Raw genomic sequence first — 18,646 nt, 5'->3', positions numbered from 1 at the left:
CAAAAAACATCTTTTCAAAGGGAAAGAAGAGACAACATCAAAGCCACGAAGAATGAAACCTCATATGTGGAAGTTGGAATACAATAGAATGAATCGTTGAGGTAATGCCATTCCATATGATGTAGGTTTTCATATAAAATTTAAATTTGGATATTATATTTTGTTTACTAATGATATAATTGATGTCTATGAAGGTCGCCAAGACATCGATGATAAACTTCCAAAAGGACTTAAAAGCTATCCTAGACAATTTAATAGGTTGTAGTACTACAAGCACCTCCCAATCATGCATTTTTTTGATACTATGCATATTAGAAAGAATGTAATAGAGACACTATGGAAAATATTGAATGGAAGGTGTGACAAAGAAAAATTGGTCAAAATTTGCAATGACATTGATGAATCCAATCATGCATTGAAGTTTTTCCTTGAATCAAATAGCAATCAAAACTAAATTAATACAAGTGCCATCCCTTGGTTATTACTGCAACAGAAAAATAATGCCATAAAAAAAAACTAAATTTCCCATAGGATTTGCTACAAACATAAGAAGTCTCATATCAAAGAAAGGTGATTTTGGGTTAGGGTTGAATATGCATGATTGGCATACCTTCGTCAAGGTAAGTCATGTTCTTCTCTATTTACAATAAATTTGTAAAACATCATGTACTTTTTATTTTATTATTTTATAATATATTGAAAATATCATTTTATTATTATTGCAGTACATTCTACCTCTATTTATCCCACACAACTTAGACAACATGAGTGTCAAACACGTTATATATGATCTTGGGAAATACATGAGGTTATAAGTGTTATTTGTTAGAATTAATATATAGAAGTGTTATTAGTCTTGTTAATATATTTTTGCATGATGAATATCTTCTAGGTGGTTGCCATCTAAAGAAATTGATAAAAAAAAATATAAAGCAATAGAAGAGAAAAAATTCTCAGCTTTTGCATGAGATGCAAATGTGTCTACCTTCAGCTTTTTTCAATGCACAAGAACACTACCTCATACATCTAGTTGAGGAGATCTAATTGTGTAGACCTGTACCAACTAGGTCAATGTGGATGGTTGAGAGGCATTTGAAATTTTTGATGGGCTTGGTTCGATAGAAAGCATGTCCTAAGTGTTCCATGGTCAAGGGATATATGGTCTACCAGACCATAGTGTAAATTAGTGAATATCTTCCAAATTTTGCATCAAAGACCTATGTAGATCACATTTGGGATCCCAACTCCATTAATAGATTTGAAGGAGAATACTTGATACAAAAAGGTAGATGGAGGAAAGTGAGAAGTAATTATAAGATGTTATTGTAGTTAATTAATTCTTATCCATCATCAATATAAGTAATTTCTAACTAGTCTATTTATTTTATATAGTTTCCCATGATTGAGATGCACTTTATTTGTATATTGCAAACAATATTGATTAGATAATAGTATGGATTGAATTATCTCAACAAAATGGTCACTCATTAACATGGGAAGGTGTTGCTTCATTGGTTAAAGAAGCTCATCGTAATAGAGATCCCAATATTATGCCAATGGTAATTGATCTAGAAAATCATCTAAGAGGTGGAAAGTATGTATAATTTAATCTATCACGATCCATTTGTTTAATATCAAATCATATATGGATGCATAATTTTGACATGTTTGAAAAATAATAGGTCAAGCACCATAGATATATGTACTAGAATGGCCATAAATTTTGCATAAAAAAGGTGGAAAATACTAAGAGAACTTGTGATTCTAGGATAAATGTAGTCTTTGAGGTTACCAATATTTATTATAGAAATGACATGCACCATCAACAATATGAAAGCATATACTATGGAGTTTTGGATGATATAATCGAGTACGACTTTAATTCCTTCAAACTAGTTCTATTTGGTGTCAAATAGTACAGGGTATGATTGAATCAAAATGATCTTGATAGAACTATTATTGAACATGATAATGGATTTACAATGATTAATACAAGGTCATTTGAGAAAGTTGAAAATGAGCTTAGGTTCTTCCAAGACAATGTGAGAAAGTATTTTACTTGGGCATTCCACATAAACTAGGTTGGTCATTTTTTGTTAGACATGATCCAAGAGGAAGCCCAATAAAGTATAATGTGATTTGGAAGATCATGTAGATGAGGATGATGATAAATATGAAGAAGGAGAAGATGATGCTGATTATGGCAAAGATGAAGAAGGAGATGATGATGATGATGATGATAATGATGTCAAAGATGTTCATGATGATGGTGATGGAATTGATGATAATGATGATGATAGTGGTGATGGTGATGGTGATGATGATTATGATGGTCATTTTGACAATTTGGATGATGATGTCAATAATGATGATGTTCATGATGATGAGATGGACAAAGAAGATGATCAATGACATGATCAATAGAAATGTAATAGGTGCTAATTAGGTTGAAATATTTGTTATAGTGATCAATTCTTGGCGCTGATTACTTATAATTTTTTTTTGTACAAGTAAACAATTAAAAAATATACAATGTTATATATTTTTTGATTTATACATATTTTTCATGTTATGTTCTATATAATTTGTAGCATAAGTATCATGAAATTTGTAACTAAAAAAGACAAATGTTTTACATATGCATAATGTTATGTGTAGCCCCTACTATTCCTCATAAATTTTAGGGCCCTCCCTACCCTAGAATTTAATAAGTATAGGATGTATAGAATCTGGGAGGGGGAGAGGGGGGGTTGGGTCCCCATAGAATAGTAAAGCACAGTCATGTCCACAAAATAGAAATCTTCTCACCCAGCATTGACTGAACTATACCCCTTTAATGAGGATCGTACAAAGTGACATTGATTGGGAGGTATAAGTTTATTACATGCTTGCTTTCTCTTTACATTCAACATTAAATTTATGTAAACTTCATCAATATTATCCTCATTTTTTAGAAAAAATATTTTACTCCTTCAACTATATCTCTCATTCAATGGGCTATAGGTACCACCAAATAGGTATCTATCAAATTTGTCTTCCTTGAGTGAGGGAAATGGAGGAATATAAGAGGATAGTGAGACATGTAGTAGGTCTAAAAAAGAGAGACAAACTAGAGGTTAAAATATTAGAAGAAAATTCAATAAACACATAAAATTTTTCCTTTCTCAAGGGGGGTCATGTTCTTATGATGATGAGACAAAGGGCAACATCAAGGTTCCCTTGAGGTACACACATCTTGGGAAAGAATGGGCACCCAAGGAATTACCTCCAATTGACACTAATTTTTGCGTTAAAAAGAGGATATATTGCATAGCTCCATAATCATTACATGGTTTGGGCCTATTTTCCATGGATGGTATAAAGGTCACTTATAAAAAAGTTGTTGAATTGATGGAGTATGTAGGACCTTTTTACAATTACAATAATTGGATGCAGATAGTTCAATATAAAAATGGTATGCATATGTATGCAATATCAAAAAATTATCTACAATGGAAAGAAAATGATCAAAGTAAAAGACTTGTTGTGTACATTTATGGAAGGCCAAAAATAATAGGGAACATTGTAGGTTTAATAAATAGTATGCATCCTAGGTCAACTAATAAGCTACCCATTCATTTCCAAGGAGTGTGAGGAAAATCGTGTTTTTATACGTGCCATAAAATCAATAAGTTCAGGGGAAGGGTTTCTAATAGATCACAATTTGAATTTCATATATATAAAGAATGTTAGTAGCATGGGACTTGTAAGTACTAGATATGTAATATTTAAACTAATTACTTCCAATTAGAACTCTAATATGCAATATACAATTTTAATAATAAGTTTTTTTGCTAAGTTGACTATTCCTTTCATTATGCTAATGTTTTATATATATATTCTTTATCACAGGGTGATATAGCCGATCCATTGGATGATAGAGGCAAGGATGTTGCTCCCACCCCTTCTCCAATGTAGGTAAACCTTTTGTATAAAAAATTATGCAATTGTAATTTTACAAAATGTCATATTATTATGTTACTTTTCTTAAGGTTTTGGAGTTGTTTTGATTATTTTATTGATGTTTTTTTCATAATTTGATTCTTATAGAAAGGGGAAAATACATCTTACACAAGAGAAATTACTTGCTGATATGGTAGCCACCGTATTATGTGATGATGACATCACATATAGAAGTGACCCTATAACCTTGCATAAAAAGACCTTCAAGAAAACCAATTTACAAATTCTTGGGATTGTGATGGATCCAAATCCAATAGAAGGGAAATGGGCCACAAGAAATGAATTGTGTCATAGAGCATGCTATTTGGAAGTAAGCAACACTAAGTATTTTGCTAGGATAATAGTTCAATAAAGCTTTATGTTTTATACTAACTTATGGATCATGAACCATAATATGCATGTTTTGTTACAAGATTTTTTGAGACCACACTAATTTGTTCCACTTGACAAGGGTACTAGTATAGGTCCTATAGGTATGTGATTTCAATTGTCATTCATCAAAAGGGACATTATTTTCTTCATGATTATTATTGACAGTTTTATATTACTATTGTCATGATTTTGCAATCTATATTTTAAAAACACAATAGATTGTATATATATGATTATTTTTTAGGTGCCAATTATTTCTATATGCCTACTTCTACAAGGTTGACTAACACTTTAAGATTGCTGACTATAGGATCAACAACAAGCAGCTTGCAAACATCCACACCTACTACAACTAGAGCTTGTAAATCCTTTTTTTGCTACATTTTGTTATGTGTTAAATATGATTTGATTTGTACTTTCTTGTTCATTTGAGTATAGTATGACATTGATTAACTTTCTGTAAAGATAGGTGCACCTTCTCATGGTGATAGAACTGATATTAGTATTGGTGACAATTTACCATCCTTTCCTAGAGCAGCCTATGTTACTTGTATTAGATTGTTAGAGGCATCATTTTTGATGGACAAGAAAGATATGATTCCCTTAAAATTTCCTAAGATTTTTGGTACTTTAAAATTGTAATTATTTAGAGTGTAATTTTAGTTTACTTATTCATAACTCATTTTTGATTAATGATCTTGTGATGATTTTGCAGAAAATGATATTTTTCATGATTTAACATTGATGATATTTGGGCCCACATTACATTAAAAGTATGTAGCTTGATATAAATGGTTGCTAAATTTTTTTGTTCATTTTTTTGTTGTAATATATTCAATGTACATAACTTGAACTAAATTTTTTATCTAAGAATTCTATTTTTTGTTAAAAGGTGCAATGTGCAAGGCCCTAGATTAAAAGATCAGCTCATAAAAACTATGGAGAAGTTCTTTGGTCAAAAAAGTTTGAACAGAGCCCAAATTATAAATAAAGCTTGCAAACATCTAAAGAATGTGAGAGACCAATATAGAAGGGCTCTAAAGCTCAACCCAAAGTACGAGCATCCTCCTATGGTGCCATAGCTAGAGTGAAATGAAATCATTGAAGATGCAAAAGAGATGAGACTAAGAGATAAAGGAATTAACCCACCACTCAAAATAAATAGGTATGTGGTAGCATTAATATAATTATACAAAAATTAGTGATCTCTAGCTATTCATTAAAATTCTTGACTTGATTACAATAATTGTAATCATATATTTAACGTGTATAATATTCTATGTTAGATATTTACCTTTAAAAAAGATTACAATTATATATCTAACATGTATATGATTCTATGTTGTATTAAAATGTATACAATAGGAATTTTTCAATGGTGGAAAGAAAATGTATCAATTAATTTGTATTCATACCTTTGAGTTCATAATCTACTTGTAAGAAATTCCTATAAAACAAATGAGTATCATGAAATCTAAAAGTGGCATTTTGTATACCACCTTTTTGTAACCATGTAAAGCCAAAATATATCTCAATTGCACCTCCAAAGAATTAAATAGCATTAGATGACTTGGTAGAGGAAGAGTGTCAAGCATATTTGATGCAAACCTAACAAATCTCTAATAAAGCAACCTAATTCATCCATGATCAGCTATGTACTACTACCAACATTACACCCACTTATTAATTAGCCATTTCATTAGATACTCTAGGATAATATAAATAAACATTGGAAAATAATCCTATTATATGCATGAATATAAGATCATTACTCAATCTGTTACCAAGAGAAAATGAATTTGCACATTTGGATTTCAATCACACACATACACATTTGCAGTACATTTTAAACACATTTGTACACATTGTGGTCAACATTTGATTGAAATTAAATGATACAATTTCACAAAAAAATGATATTGAATATCATCAACCTCTCAAATGGTTGTGTTGTAGATTGTTTTTGCTAGGTAGTAACCATCCAACCATTGGTCAATTAGTAACTGTTTAACTATATGATCATTGTTTAAATTCACCTCTTAATAGTTGAAAAGATTATCCATTTGAATTTGACTGAATCAATAAGTAAAATTTCTTTATTTTCAGCTTTCATTGTCTTTATGTAGTATCAGACTATTATGGGTTGTCAAATGTGAAAAATAGTGCTTTCTCCTTAGCACCTTTATTTTTTTAGGAGCATATCATAGCAAAAGAACTTATATCATTAAAATGTAGAGCATACATGGTGTAGGTATTTTTTGAACTAGACAAGGTTGGAAGTAAAACAACATTGCGATGGATTGAAGTTATTAATGCTTCCTATAATAATCAATTATAGAGTAACCCACTGATATGAAAGTCATGTGTTTAGTTTGAAGAGAAAAAAGATAGTATGACTTTTGCATTGCCAATAGGATGTAAGTCATCGAGATTCATCTATGATTACCTAAGATTGTTGATTGTTTGAAGCACTGCTAGTCATTATGATTGTGAAGAATTTGGAAGATTGTCATGTCCCCTTTTCAAATAATTAAAAAATAATAATCTTTGCTAAGGCAGGCAGGCCCAAGAAAGTGAAGTTTCGAAAAAAGGGGGTTAATCTTTGGAAACCGTTGGACTAATAAATGAAAATTATTATTAAAATATGTTTCATTAACCTCTCTTGGACATGAGTTACGATTATGCCCTCTTTTAAGGGGTTTGGAGGCATTTTGGTCGGATTCCAGAACTGGATTTTTGCTCATTCTTTGTTATTCTTTAGAGGCTGCCAAACCTGTGGAGAAGGAGACCCAAGAACGGGAGTTTGTAGGTTTCTAGGGAGACCCAAGAATGGGAGTTTATAGGTTTCTAGGAAGGCTAAGGATGGGAGTTTGAAGCCATTCCATGTGCATGCTCATACAGAGTTTGCCTTTGTGCTAAACAGTGCAGATTTGTGGGTTTTCGGGTGTGTTTTTTTGTATGAGTTTGGTGTTTACAGTTGAGTATTTCATATCAGTTTGGGTTGCTACTTTATTTCAGACTTTAAGGTGTTAAAATAGAGCTGAATCTATGTATTGGGACGTGATTAAACTTCTGAGATAGATTATTAGTGTTTTTGTGGTGTTTCCGAGCATTTTTGTGTTAATTTTGGGAGCTCGATGAGTATAGTTTTTGTCCTACATTTGAGAACTGTTGTGTAAAGGCTATACAGATCTGGAAATTTCATTTTGTAGGCTGTTATGCTATTGGAATTTCTATAAAAATGTTCACTTTCAGATTTATTAATAATAGGTGAAGCTGTGAAGCTTTTGGCACAATTTCTGGCATACCCGATTTGGGGTTTCTCAAGAAATTTGGTGGATCTTTGTGATATTAGTTGTTTGATCTTGAAAATCTGATTAGATTCATGAAATATCATACAAAATCAGAAAAGGGACATTTCAAAGATGATTGTGAAAGCTAGGTGTGAGTATAAATTCAAGACATGAATTTAGATAGATAGTTCATGCAGAATTTGATGTAGAATTCATACTATTTGATAGAGTGTGACAATCAAACAACCTCCCCACCCCTTTAGGAGAGTCAATGGTTAGGAAATTGGTGTGTTCAAATGAAAACTAGCTTAAGGGATATTAAAAAGAAAAAATATCAAAACACATTTGCAACACATTGATTTAAATTTTTAATGAGAAGATGTTAAAATAATTGAATGAATTAAATGAATGAGAAAAGCAATCATCTATAGGAGTTACAAAGATGATGTTTCTATAAAGATACAATCATAAATTAGAAACTATCTAATATTTAGATAAGTTACAATACCAACCAAGTTTCTTGGGAAGTTCTATTATGCTATCAATCATCAAATATCCTTATGAAATAACAACATGCTTGAAGCATTAAGCACAAACTACAACACACAATTTGCACCATATTTTTAGCACCCTAAAATCATCACAATATGGAAACAATGACATGTTAATTTGGATTGTGGATTTTGGTAGATATTTTTAGAAGTGTGATTATGGATTTATATAATCTAATATATTTTTGAAATATTTCAAAGTTTACATATACAGGCTGTAGGACACATCAAAGGTGACACAAGCTAGGAAAGAGAAGGTCGGTCAACACGATCTTGGCTTTGGTGGATATATGAAAATCTAATCACACCTTGTACATAGCAGTAAATGAAATTTCATATCAATTTTTTTACATAAAATTAAAAATAATCAATACATTAAATATTAATGATATTAATGCAAAAATACAAGGCATTGAATTTAATCTGGTGCCCACAGAAGAGGACAAACAAATTGGCTTCAAGCAAGGCTATAAAGTAGTGGATTCCTACCACTACACAGATTCCAGTGGCCAAATAGATGTAGCAAATTTTTGTGCACCAGTTCACACATAGGTAAATAGGCCTAATGAATAATAATAGTAATTTAGAACTTCATGAGAAATAATCTATTTAATGTTAATTTTGAATAATGATAACAATGTGCACATGATATTTCACAGTAGCCTATTACTCCTAGCATAGATCTTACTCATGATAATAAAGACACAGATCCTACATATGATGAATACCTCTATGTGCATCACATTGATATAGGTACATATTCAATTTCTATTGAAAATTAATCATGTAATTATACTAAAATATAACATCTTAAATTTTAATTGGTGTAACTTTTATGTGATAATTTTTGAGTATGCAGAGCGTGATGTTAATGTTGAGCATGTTTAGGTTGGGGCTGAACAAAATGTGAGAGTAGATGATGTGGCAGTATTAGGTAAAGAAAAATCCATAATATGTTCTTTAGATTAATGCCATAATTATAACACTAATTTTTTTAAAGAATTAAACCCATTTATTTCTTGTTGCAGGGGCACATCAACCTTGTCCTCAAACAAAGAAGAGGAAGGCTCATGTTGTAAGATCATAACCACAAGAGCCACATGAGAATGTCGAAGATAGTCACGATGTGCCTATTAGCCTCTATCTTCAACAAAAGAAAAAACAAAATAAGAAATTAATGTTAAAAACCTTGTTTGATGATGAATGTGTTGATGAATTTTTATAAATGTTGCTTATTAATGAATTTATGTCATGCTATTAAATATTGTTATGTGATTATAATGATTTCCATGTTCATGAATTATTGATGAATTTTTATAGGTATTAATGAAGTATATGCCATGTTAATGAATGTTATATGAATATAATGATTGATGTGCTAAAAAATTATTGATGAATGTTTATACATACTAATTAATTGTATGTCGTATTAATGAATGTTATGTGATGATACCAATTTAATGATATACTTCTAAAATGAATGAATGAAATCTTTACTTAGTTGTTAATGGGGAATTTAGAGTGATTATAGGGTGGGAGAGAGGTCAAATGAGTTTCCACCTTCATGTGGTTGGCCTTGTTAAGTAGAGAATATGAAAGGATTCTTGTAAAGCTCAAACTAAAGCTATCAAGTTGGGAGAAAACAAGACTTTCAGCTTGGAGGCAAGTTGCATCCTATAGTGGACTATGTTGAAAGTGAACTAGAAGTTTTTTGCTTTGCATTATGTGTTTCAAGGTCTCATATTAGGTTATATGATTTTCATATATGATTGATACAAATAATTCTGTATCAACTATCACATGTTTCTGATTTGATATGATTTTCTTTTTGAAATGCACATTAAAATTTCTTTTTCAGCAATCTTCCAAACAATGCTAATGAAGGATTTTAAAAAAAGCTATTTGAACCTTTTGGGAAGGTATAATTTTTTCTTCATTCTTTATTATAAAATGAAAAATTGATAATGGTCAACTTTCTCAGTTGGTAGTTGAGATATTTATGTGTGGCTATAGTTAGAAAGGGTTTCTATATCCAAAAATAGTAATGTTCCTATTTCCTTTGTTCTCTTCTTGAAACATGTTGTAAGTATAATATCATATGTCACAACAATAATTTATCATAAGTATGCTTTGTTTTTTTGATGGCACAGTTTGATTGATATAAAATTAGAACATTTTTGAACACATTTGAGGTTTGATTTATTATTTTGATTTATTTTTTCACATTCTATAATGGTTTTTATGCTTGCTTTCTTTGTTGAGTGTGGATGGTGCATATTTTGTGGTTTGTTTCTAAATGGGTATCATTTTCTTTGTAACAAGACCTTGATAAAGCAATCAAAGAACATGATGGCAAAACTATTGATGGTCTAGATAAAGGTCCTAAGTTCAAGATACTAGTTATTTTTAAAATTTCCATTCAATTAATTTTGTTCTTGTGTACCCTTCCATTGAATATCACTTTTTATTGTTTGAACATGATAGTTTTGTTTCTATTTTGAAGCTCCTATATTTGTAGTTTTGAATTGATATCAAAATATAGATTATAAAGTCCATGAAATTCTCATTAGCTTCATTCATTGATATAGTTATGTGGTTGTTAAACCATTTTTTGGCAGATTGGGATGATAATATGATGACAAGTGCAAGGTTTAAGGTGTTTAGTGGGCAAAGGTCGGATTGGGAAGCTAGGTTTCAATTTTGTAGAGATCTCATTATTATAGTTGCTTAGCATTTGGGTCAACTTTTTTGGAATTCTTTAGAATAAATGAGAGGGGGGGAGGTGAATCAATTATCCAAGGTCTACATGTGCAATTAAATTTTTTCACAACTTAGTGAACCCATATCCATAAAACATTTTCATCATGCATGCATCCATTAGATCATACAATCAATTGAACTTTTAGGTTGCTATCAAATCAACTTTGCAAAAATGTAAGCATGAATCATAAAAAATTCAATAATACATCTAACACCATGATTGAACATGGAAACCTAATTTGAGAAAAACCACTAGTAACATGCTACTCATACTCACTCTTCTAAAGTGATGCCCTATGAAAGGCTAACCCTATTAAAGGTTACAGTGCACATTATTAAATGTGACTTCATTAAAAGATTTCAATCACCCTATTTAGAGTGAGCCTTGTTAGAGGACTTTAGATCATTCACTTGGAATGTCACCCGGTTAAAGGATTTATAAATGACTGTTAGGTCAACCTTAATTCAAAGGATTTACCTTAGACTAGTACAATGCTTAGAAAGTAATAGTAAGGCTTGATCTGATAACAACTTACAACACACTTGTAGATTATAGATCTTTGTTTTAGTCATCTATTCTACTTGGTTTTCACACACTTCAGCTCTAACTACTTGTTCACCCTTCAAACATCCATACCCTTAAGCCTTCTTGCTTTGATTGCCAATGCAGACACTTCTCTTAGGCTAGCGAATGAAGCAATACCCTAGCCTCCTTGTCTTCCTTAGGTTCTTGCACATGACAACCTTTTCTTCTGACCAATCATCTCTTTAAATAGAAAATTAATATCTTTTTCCATTTGACCTCCTTCATCCATTTTAGGGTTAGGTTGGATTAGGTAGGATTCAATGAACCTACCTGTTGTGGTGTCCATAACATATGCCCCATTCCTCACTAGGAATGGGGACCCCCTATTTTTTTTGACTCCCAGACTCCCAAGTCAAGAATTGGGAGAATAAATTTTAATTAGATTTAGAGTTCAAAAGGATCAAAATATGAAAAAAGTCAAAAAAGAAAAAAAGAAAAAAAAGAGAGGAAAAAGTGTCGTGTGCACCAAAATGCATCACGCACACTTCAAACGTGCCAAGAGGAATTTGTGTTCCCATTCAATGAAGAAATTATTCCAAGTGTTGATGTTTCAATAAGTATGGATATGCCAAGAAATTTTGAGGGTACAAAAATTTTGAAGTTCCAAAACTCCATGAAGTTGCAAAGGGTGATGAAAATGTAGAGGATCCTGAGGTTGGTTCAAGAGGAGTTTGTGTTCCCATTCAATGAAGAAATTATTCCAAGTGTTGATGTCACAATAAGTGTGAATATGCCAATACATTTTGAGGGTACAAAAAATTTTGAAGTTCCAAAAATCCACAAAGTTGCAAAGGGTGATGAAAATCCAGAGGATCCTAAGGTTGGTGAGATTTTTGGATCACAAAGTCATCAAGAAGAAGATACTAATTCTTCCTATTGTGATATTGATTCCCCATTGGATAAAGATAAGACACCTCCTTCAAAGCAAGATATGTCATTAGAAGAGGTGGATAGAGTGCTCAAATTGGTCTCAAGCTTGACTGAGGAAATGTTTGTTTATGGGTATTCCACACACATATCAAACCATGCAATAATCGAGTCATGTAGGATCCATCCATTTGGGTTCCATTCAGAAGAAAATTGCCCCAATTTCTTGTTAGCTTGGGAGATCACAATGGAGGGAAAGAGTAAATTTGAACAGGCTTCTTTGAGACATGAGGGAGAAAACATTTTGATCGATGATAGTAATGAATCCTGTAATTCGAAAGGAATGCTGATGATTAAGTTTTCTAGTCCAAAGGAACCTAAAGCAGAGCCTAAAGTGTTTCCATGTGCACGTGAAGTTGTGTACCATGAGATAAGACCGCCAGAAAGAAAAATTATAATTTGTGAGTATACCCCTATGGTGGGGGACTCGCTAGATTAGGTGATATTTTCCCATTATCCCTCTTAGTTTGATGATTTTCAATTTGAATATGATGCTAAAGGTAAGAGAACTTGTTTGTGGATTGATCATGGTCATAAAGAGTTACCACAACTTATGATTTTGTGTGATTTGTGCCTAGAATTCAAACCAAGCTTGTCCAAACTTTATTTTTCTGAGTACAAAGACAAGTCAACATTTTTGAGAACTATATGGGGTGGTTCATCACTATTGCACATAATGAGAAATCTATTAACAACTACCCCACATTCTTATTATTCAAGGTTTTCTATAGATAAGTTTTTCTTTTTCTTAGTCTTTGAGTCTTTCTAGTTAGGTGTTAGTTTGCTTTGAGTCTTTTTGTTTGAGATTTATTTTTGTTTGCTTCTTTTCTTTTTTTAGTCGTGTCAGTTTGGGGGTTAGGTGCAATCAAGATTTTATCTTGATGTATCTCATTAACTACTCTTTTGGTTTCAATTTTAGGAAGAGGTATTTCTTTGTCAAAACATTTGGACAATTGTGTGCTTTATACCAACTAAATAGCTGACATTCCTTGTGGAAATAGGAGATTTTCAGTCTAGAAATTAGGAGTCTAGACCAACAAGTTCTCAACACTTTGAAAATTTAAACTTTGATTGTTTTAGGTGCTGTTAAATTGTAGTCAAAGATGATGAGGGATGATCCAAACTTCAACTGGTTCAAACAGGAGGGGTCTTCTCAAAAAGTTGCTAAGATCATTGTTTGGCATGAGATTTTCTAAAAATTTCTAAAAGAGGAATGCAAGGGATGTTCACAAAAGATCAAATCCAAGAAATGACACTAATGTCTTGACTACATAGTCTAAGCATAGTTCAGATACTAGAAGAAAAAAAAGAAAAAAAATATGGTGTTAAGGCTGAAGGATTCTAAAGATCTGAAATGGCATAAGATACATTTTCAAAACAAAGTATCTTGTATTCAAAGTATTGCTTCATCAAAAGTAACATTCTAAATGACATTGAACAATTATTCAAATAGCCAAAAATTTAAAAGATTTTAGCATCCCGCCAAGAGCCCTCGAATTGATTCTCTCATTTGGTCAAACAATTGATCGATGAATAGCCTTTAGAGAGATTTTGAATGAATGAGCTAGGAGGAGTGGAAGATTGTGTTGAGTTTTTGAAAAACTCTAATAGACAGTATCTTGAGGTGTCAAAGGGAATAAATACACAATGCACACACTGAGTTTGAATGTTTCAAATTTTGAGATTTTGATTGTAAAGTCATCTAAAAGATGCTTGAGATGTTCACAGTTTGGTTGGTGTTTGACACCCATTGGAGGAATGTTTGTTGATGAAGAAATGCCTTGGTCATTTCTTCCTTTTTTTGGGGCTATTTGTTATGGTGTCCACAACACACACCCCCCTAGTTTTTTTTACTCCTAGACTCCTAGGTTGAGAGTTGGGAGAAGAAAATTTTATTAGAGTTAGAGTTCAGAAGGATCAAAAAATTGAAAAAAGTCAAAAAAAAAAAAATACTAAAAATTAAAAAAAAATTCAAAGAAAAAAAGAAAAAAGAAAAAAGAAAAAAAGGAAAAAGTTCCATGTACACGCATGTGTGAAAATGTGCCACATGTGCTTCAAATGCGTATGCCAAAAGGTGTCATGTGTGCTTCAAACCCGCAAGTGCCAAATGCACTGTACACACTTCAAATGCACGTGCACACCAAAATGCACTGTGTGCATGCCAAAAAACACCATGCATGCACCAAAGCACATTGCACGCACACGCCAAAGTGCATTGTGTGTGTGTGCCAAGTGCCACACGTGCTTCATTTCTGCCGCATGTGTGCTTCAAATGCATCGTGCGCACCACAATGCACCGCACACCACACTGGACACCATGCCTCCCATTTACCTCTCGTGTGCCACACAACTAGTTTTTAGGGTTTTTATTTTAGTGTCATTAGGGTGTGTCTTAATTAAGTATTTTTCAACTCTACAGACTAATCTTTGCTTCTTTGTGTAGGTAAAAAAGGTACCTTAACTTGTTAGGGTCATAACTTTTGACTCAGAGCTCAAAATTTAGAACCACTTACATCGTTGGAAAGAAGAACTGAATATCTAATTTTAGTCCCTAAAATAGTGAGCCTTTAATTGCCTAGTTTTAGGGACTAACAAAGGTCTCAACTTGAAATTTTGAGTAGAAGACCTCCAAAAAAGCCATTTCAAAATGCCGAGAAAAACTTGAAAAAAATATGAAAAAGTTTCAAACATTTGATCATTTTGGCTAATATGGATCACTTGGTTTCTCATCGGGAAGGATAGGGCAATTGGAGAGAAGACAAAGGTCAAAGATATAGAGGTTGGACAAATGAAGTAGAACAAGTTCCTCATCTTATGTAGCTATTAATGACAAGTTTCAACACAGGTGCCTTGGGATTTTAGATTGAAGAAGCAGGAGATCAAGTTTATGAAAGTGATTGGCTATAAAGAAGGTATAAATCATCAAAAAGGGGAAAACTATGTACACAAAAAGTGATCTAAAACCCCATTTGAGCACAACCCAGAAATCATTTTCAAAATTGACAACTTTGATTTTTTGGCGATTTGAGCTATCGAGGGGCATAGCTTTTCATTTTTGAGGTGAACAGCTCCATATGTACGTAGGTTCACATTTTTGAGGTGCACAACTCTATAGGTATGCAGGTCCACAGGTCTGCAATTCAAAGTTGTGTCGACAGTTAACTACTAGTTCCACAAATAACACTTTCCATGCATTGGAAATGCATTCTGACGACAGTTTAACTTTGACACATGCCTAGTGAAGGATCACCTTGTATTTTTGGCACCTCCAAACACTCCTACTTTGATTGAAGGCTTCTTCCTAGTTTCTCTCTCATGCTTTCTCTATTTTTGACATGTAAAGGTCTCATGCATTCAATAAATGAATAAAATATGGATGGAATCCCTCTAAGCACCAGATTAATGGTTAGTCTATATATATTTAGTTTGTTTTAATGTTTTAAAAGTATTTTATTGCATGAAGATATCTCTCACTCTCAACACAAATTGAGAAGATGATTTCTTATAAATACCCAATTGTAAAATGTAACAAGGGCCGCCATTATTATGCAATAAAATTATGCTTTCGGTGCTCGCATTTGGAGTGTAGTCATTCTTGCCTGAATGTGTCATTGTTTTGTGGATTTTATTCATGAGATTGTTATTTAACCAACCTTTTATTGTATTGTTTCTAGTTGTGTGATCTTTTAGTTCTAGTGTTTGCTACAAATATGTGAATTCTGCTGACGTAATGAGCTTGAGAAGAGATCACCCGATTGTGTCTACATAGCTTTTCATCTCGCATGAGTGCACTTTCTGTGGCCTTGCAATTTGATGAAGAGTGAAATATCATTCAATTTGTTAAAGATTCTCACTGACGATTACATCAGTGGATTCTAGGAAGCGCTGCTCCTATTTTCATTAGTTTCCTACCGATTTCTTGAAAGGTTTAACTCATAGTGTGTTGTGTTCTATAGCTTATGTCCATTTAGGAATTTCAATTTCAAGTCATTTCAATTTCATGTTATTTTCTTTTAGTTTCGTTATTTTCTTTACTAATCCCCTTTTAGAATAGGACCTCATAGTAGCTGCATTGTTAGATTTGCATTCATTGAAAAATAGAAAATACAAAAAACATTGTTCTCTTTGGTGTGTAATTTTCAGATAGTGAATAGATTTACTTTGATTATGAGACAAAAGAGTTTTTTTCAGAACCAACAAATGCCTCCTCCTGAACACTTACATTTATCTTCTATTGAGCAGATTTTTGTATGTCGCAAGACAAACACTGAACCTTGGAGCAGATCCTTTAAAATATTTTCTTTTCAAGAGAGGAATTATGCAATGGATTCCTACTATTGACCTCATGCAAAATGAATTCCCAACACTACCCATCATTTCATTTTATTCCCTTCTAGTAACTTCTTCTTCAATCCTCTTTAAATTCACCTCAAAAAGGTTTATCTTGAATTCTGTGCCACTAGCTCATCAAGATTATCTTCCACATGGTTTACACAATCTAGGAAATCAAAATTGTCAGCTCAAATTCATCAAATTCATGATCTTTCTCATAATGCTACCACTTGGCATTAACTTGCTTCTAATGCTTGACAAATACTACGTTGCTCGACATCCACTATCAAAACACTTGGCACAAACTAAAATTTACTAGTGCTCGACATCAATTACAATTTACTCAACTTACACTATATCACTCGACTTATACTAAAATTGACTTTAATTGGCTCTAACTAATTTTCTACTTGGCTTACACTAACTTTTCTTGGCACCTACTATGCATATTGTTAAGCTTGGTAGACATACTTTGTTTAACTTGTTCTTCTAAACTTAATCAATGTATCCATCCTTTGCAACCTTAAGTAGATTATCAATGCACTATAGTATCACTATAATATTAATTGATGTTTTTACTCCTTTTCCATATCATAATTCAACCTTTCCTCTAGGTGCTATTGTTACCTCATTTGATCAAATCCTCTTCTTTAATCAAAGAAATGATAGCACTAAAATCATGTAAGTAACTGTGTTACTAACAAGTAGTAGGTTTGACATCAGTGAAAAAGTAATGATTGAAACACATATTCATACTTGTATCAATCTATTTTCAACAATCTCCCTCTTTGGCATTGATAGAAAACCAAATTGACCAAACTTAATCATTATAACCAACAAAATACCAAAAAGAAAATAATTCTTTGTATTGAAATCTCTCACTCTATCAACAACTTTCATCTTCTGAATAGTCTATTATGATCAACAAAAAATCAATCAACTCATCCTTATGACTCCCTCTAGATCACTTCTTATATCTCCTTTGACATTAACTCCCTCTTACTATTATTAATTTGTTCCTTCTATGGTTTCTTTCATCTCCTTCTTTGACAACAATATCTCCCTTAGCAGTCAGGATTTCTCCCTCAGCAAGATTTCTCCCTCAATAGGAGCAAGTTTTCTCCCTCAACATGATTTTCCTTAGATTTCTTCCTCTTTTACAATAATACCAAAGAATTGTCATCTTAATATGCAATATGAACATTTTCTGTTTCTTCCTCAGTCACTTAGCTTGTCATTGATTTGAAACTTCGTCTCTTTGATTACTTTAGGAAACTCCTAAAGTAGGATCCATTGCATCAATGTGTAACATATGCCAATCAACTTGTTTGATGCAGGCACTTCTCATGCCTATTATCTAGCCTTTGATAGGGGTATCACCCCTAGTTTACCTTTTAGATACTCATGAGCATCCTTAGGTAATACTTTTGTGAAGATATTAGCTGATTGCTCTTTAATGTTAACATATTCCATCTTCAACTCTTTATCTTGAACTAACTCTCTCAAGTAATGATAGTTGATTGCAATGTGCTTAGTCTTTGTATGCATCACAATATTCTTTGTTATATTTATAGCACTTGTATTACCACAATAAAGTATCACAGGTTCAATGATTTCCTCCTTCATACCTTTGAGTAGCTATTTGATCCATACAATGTTTGTACAATTTACTACAATGAAAACATTTTCAGCTTCAACAATAGATTGAGAGATGCAGTTTTATTTCTTGTTAGTCTATGTAACTAGACTTTTTCCTAAAAAAAATGCTCCTCCACTAGTGCTCTTTCTATCATTAATATTTCCAGCCCAATCAACATCAGTTT

The sequence above is a fragment of the Cupressus sempervirens genome, chromosome 10, assembly GCF_028749045.1.
Source record: "Cupressus sempervirens isolate cs-2001-9-10 chromosome 10, ASM2874904v1, whole genome shotgun sequence".
Classification (NCBI taxonomy): Eukaryota; Viridiplantae; Streptophyta; class Pinopsida; order Cupressales; family Cupressaceae; genus Cupressus; species Cupressus sempervirens.
This window is presented reverse-complemented; position numbering follows the sequence as displayed.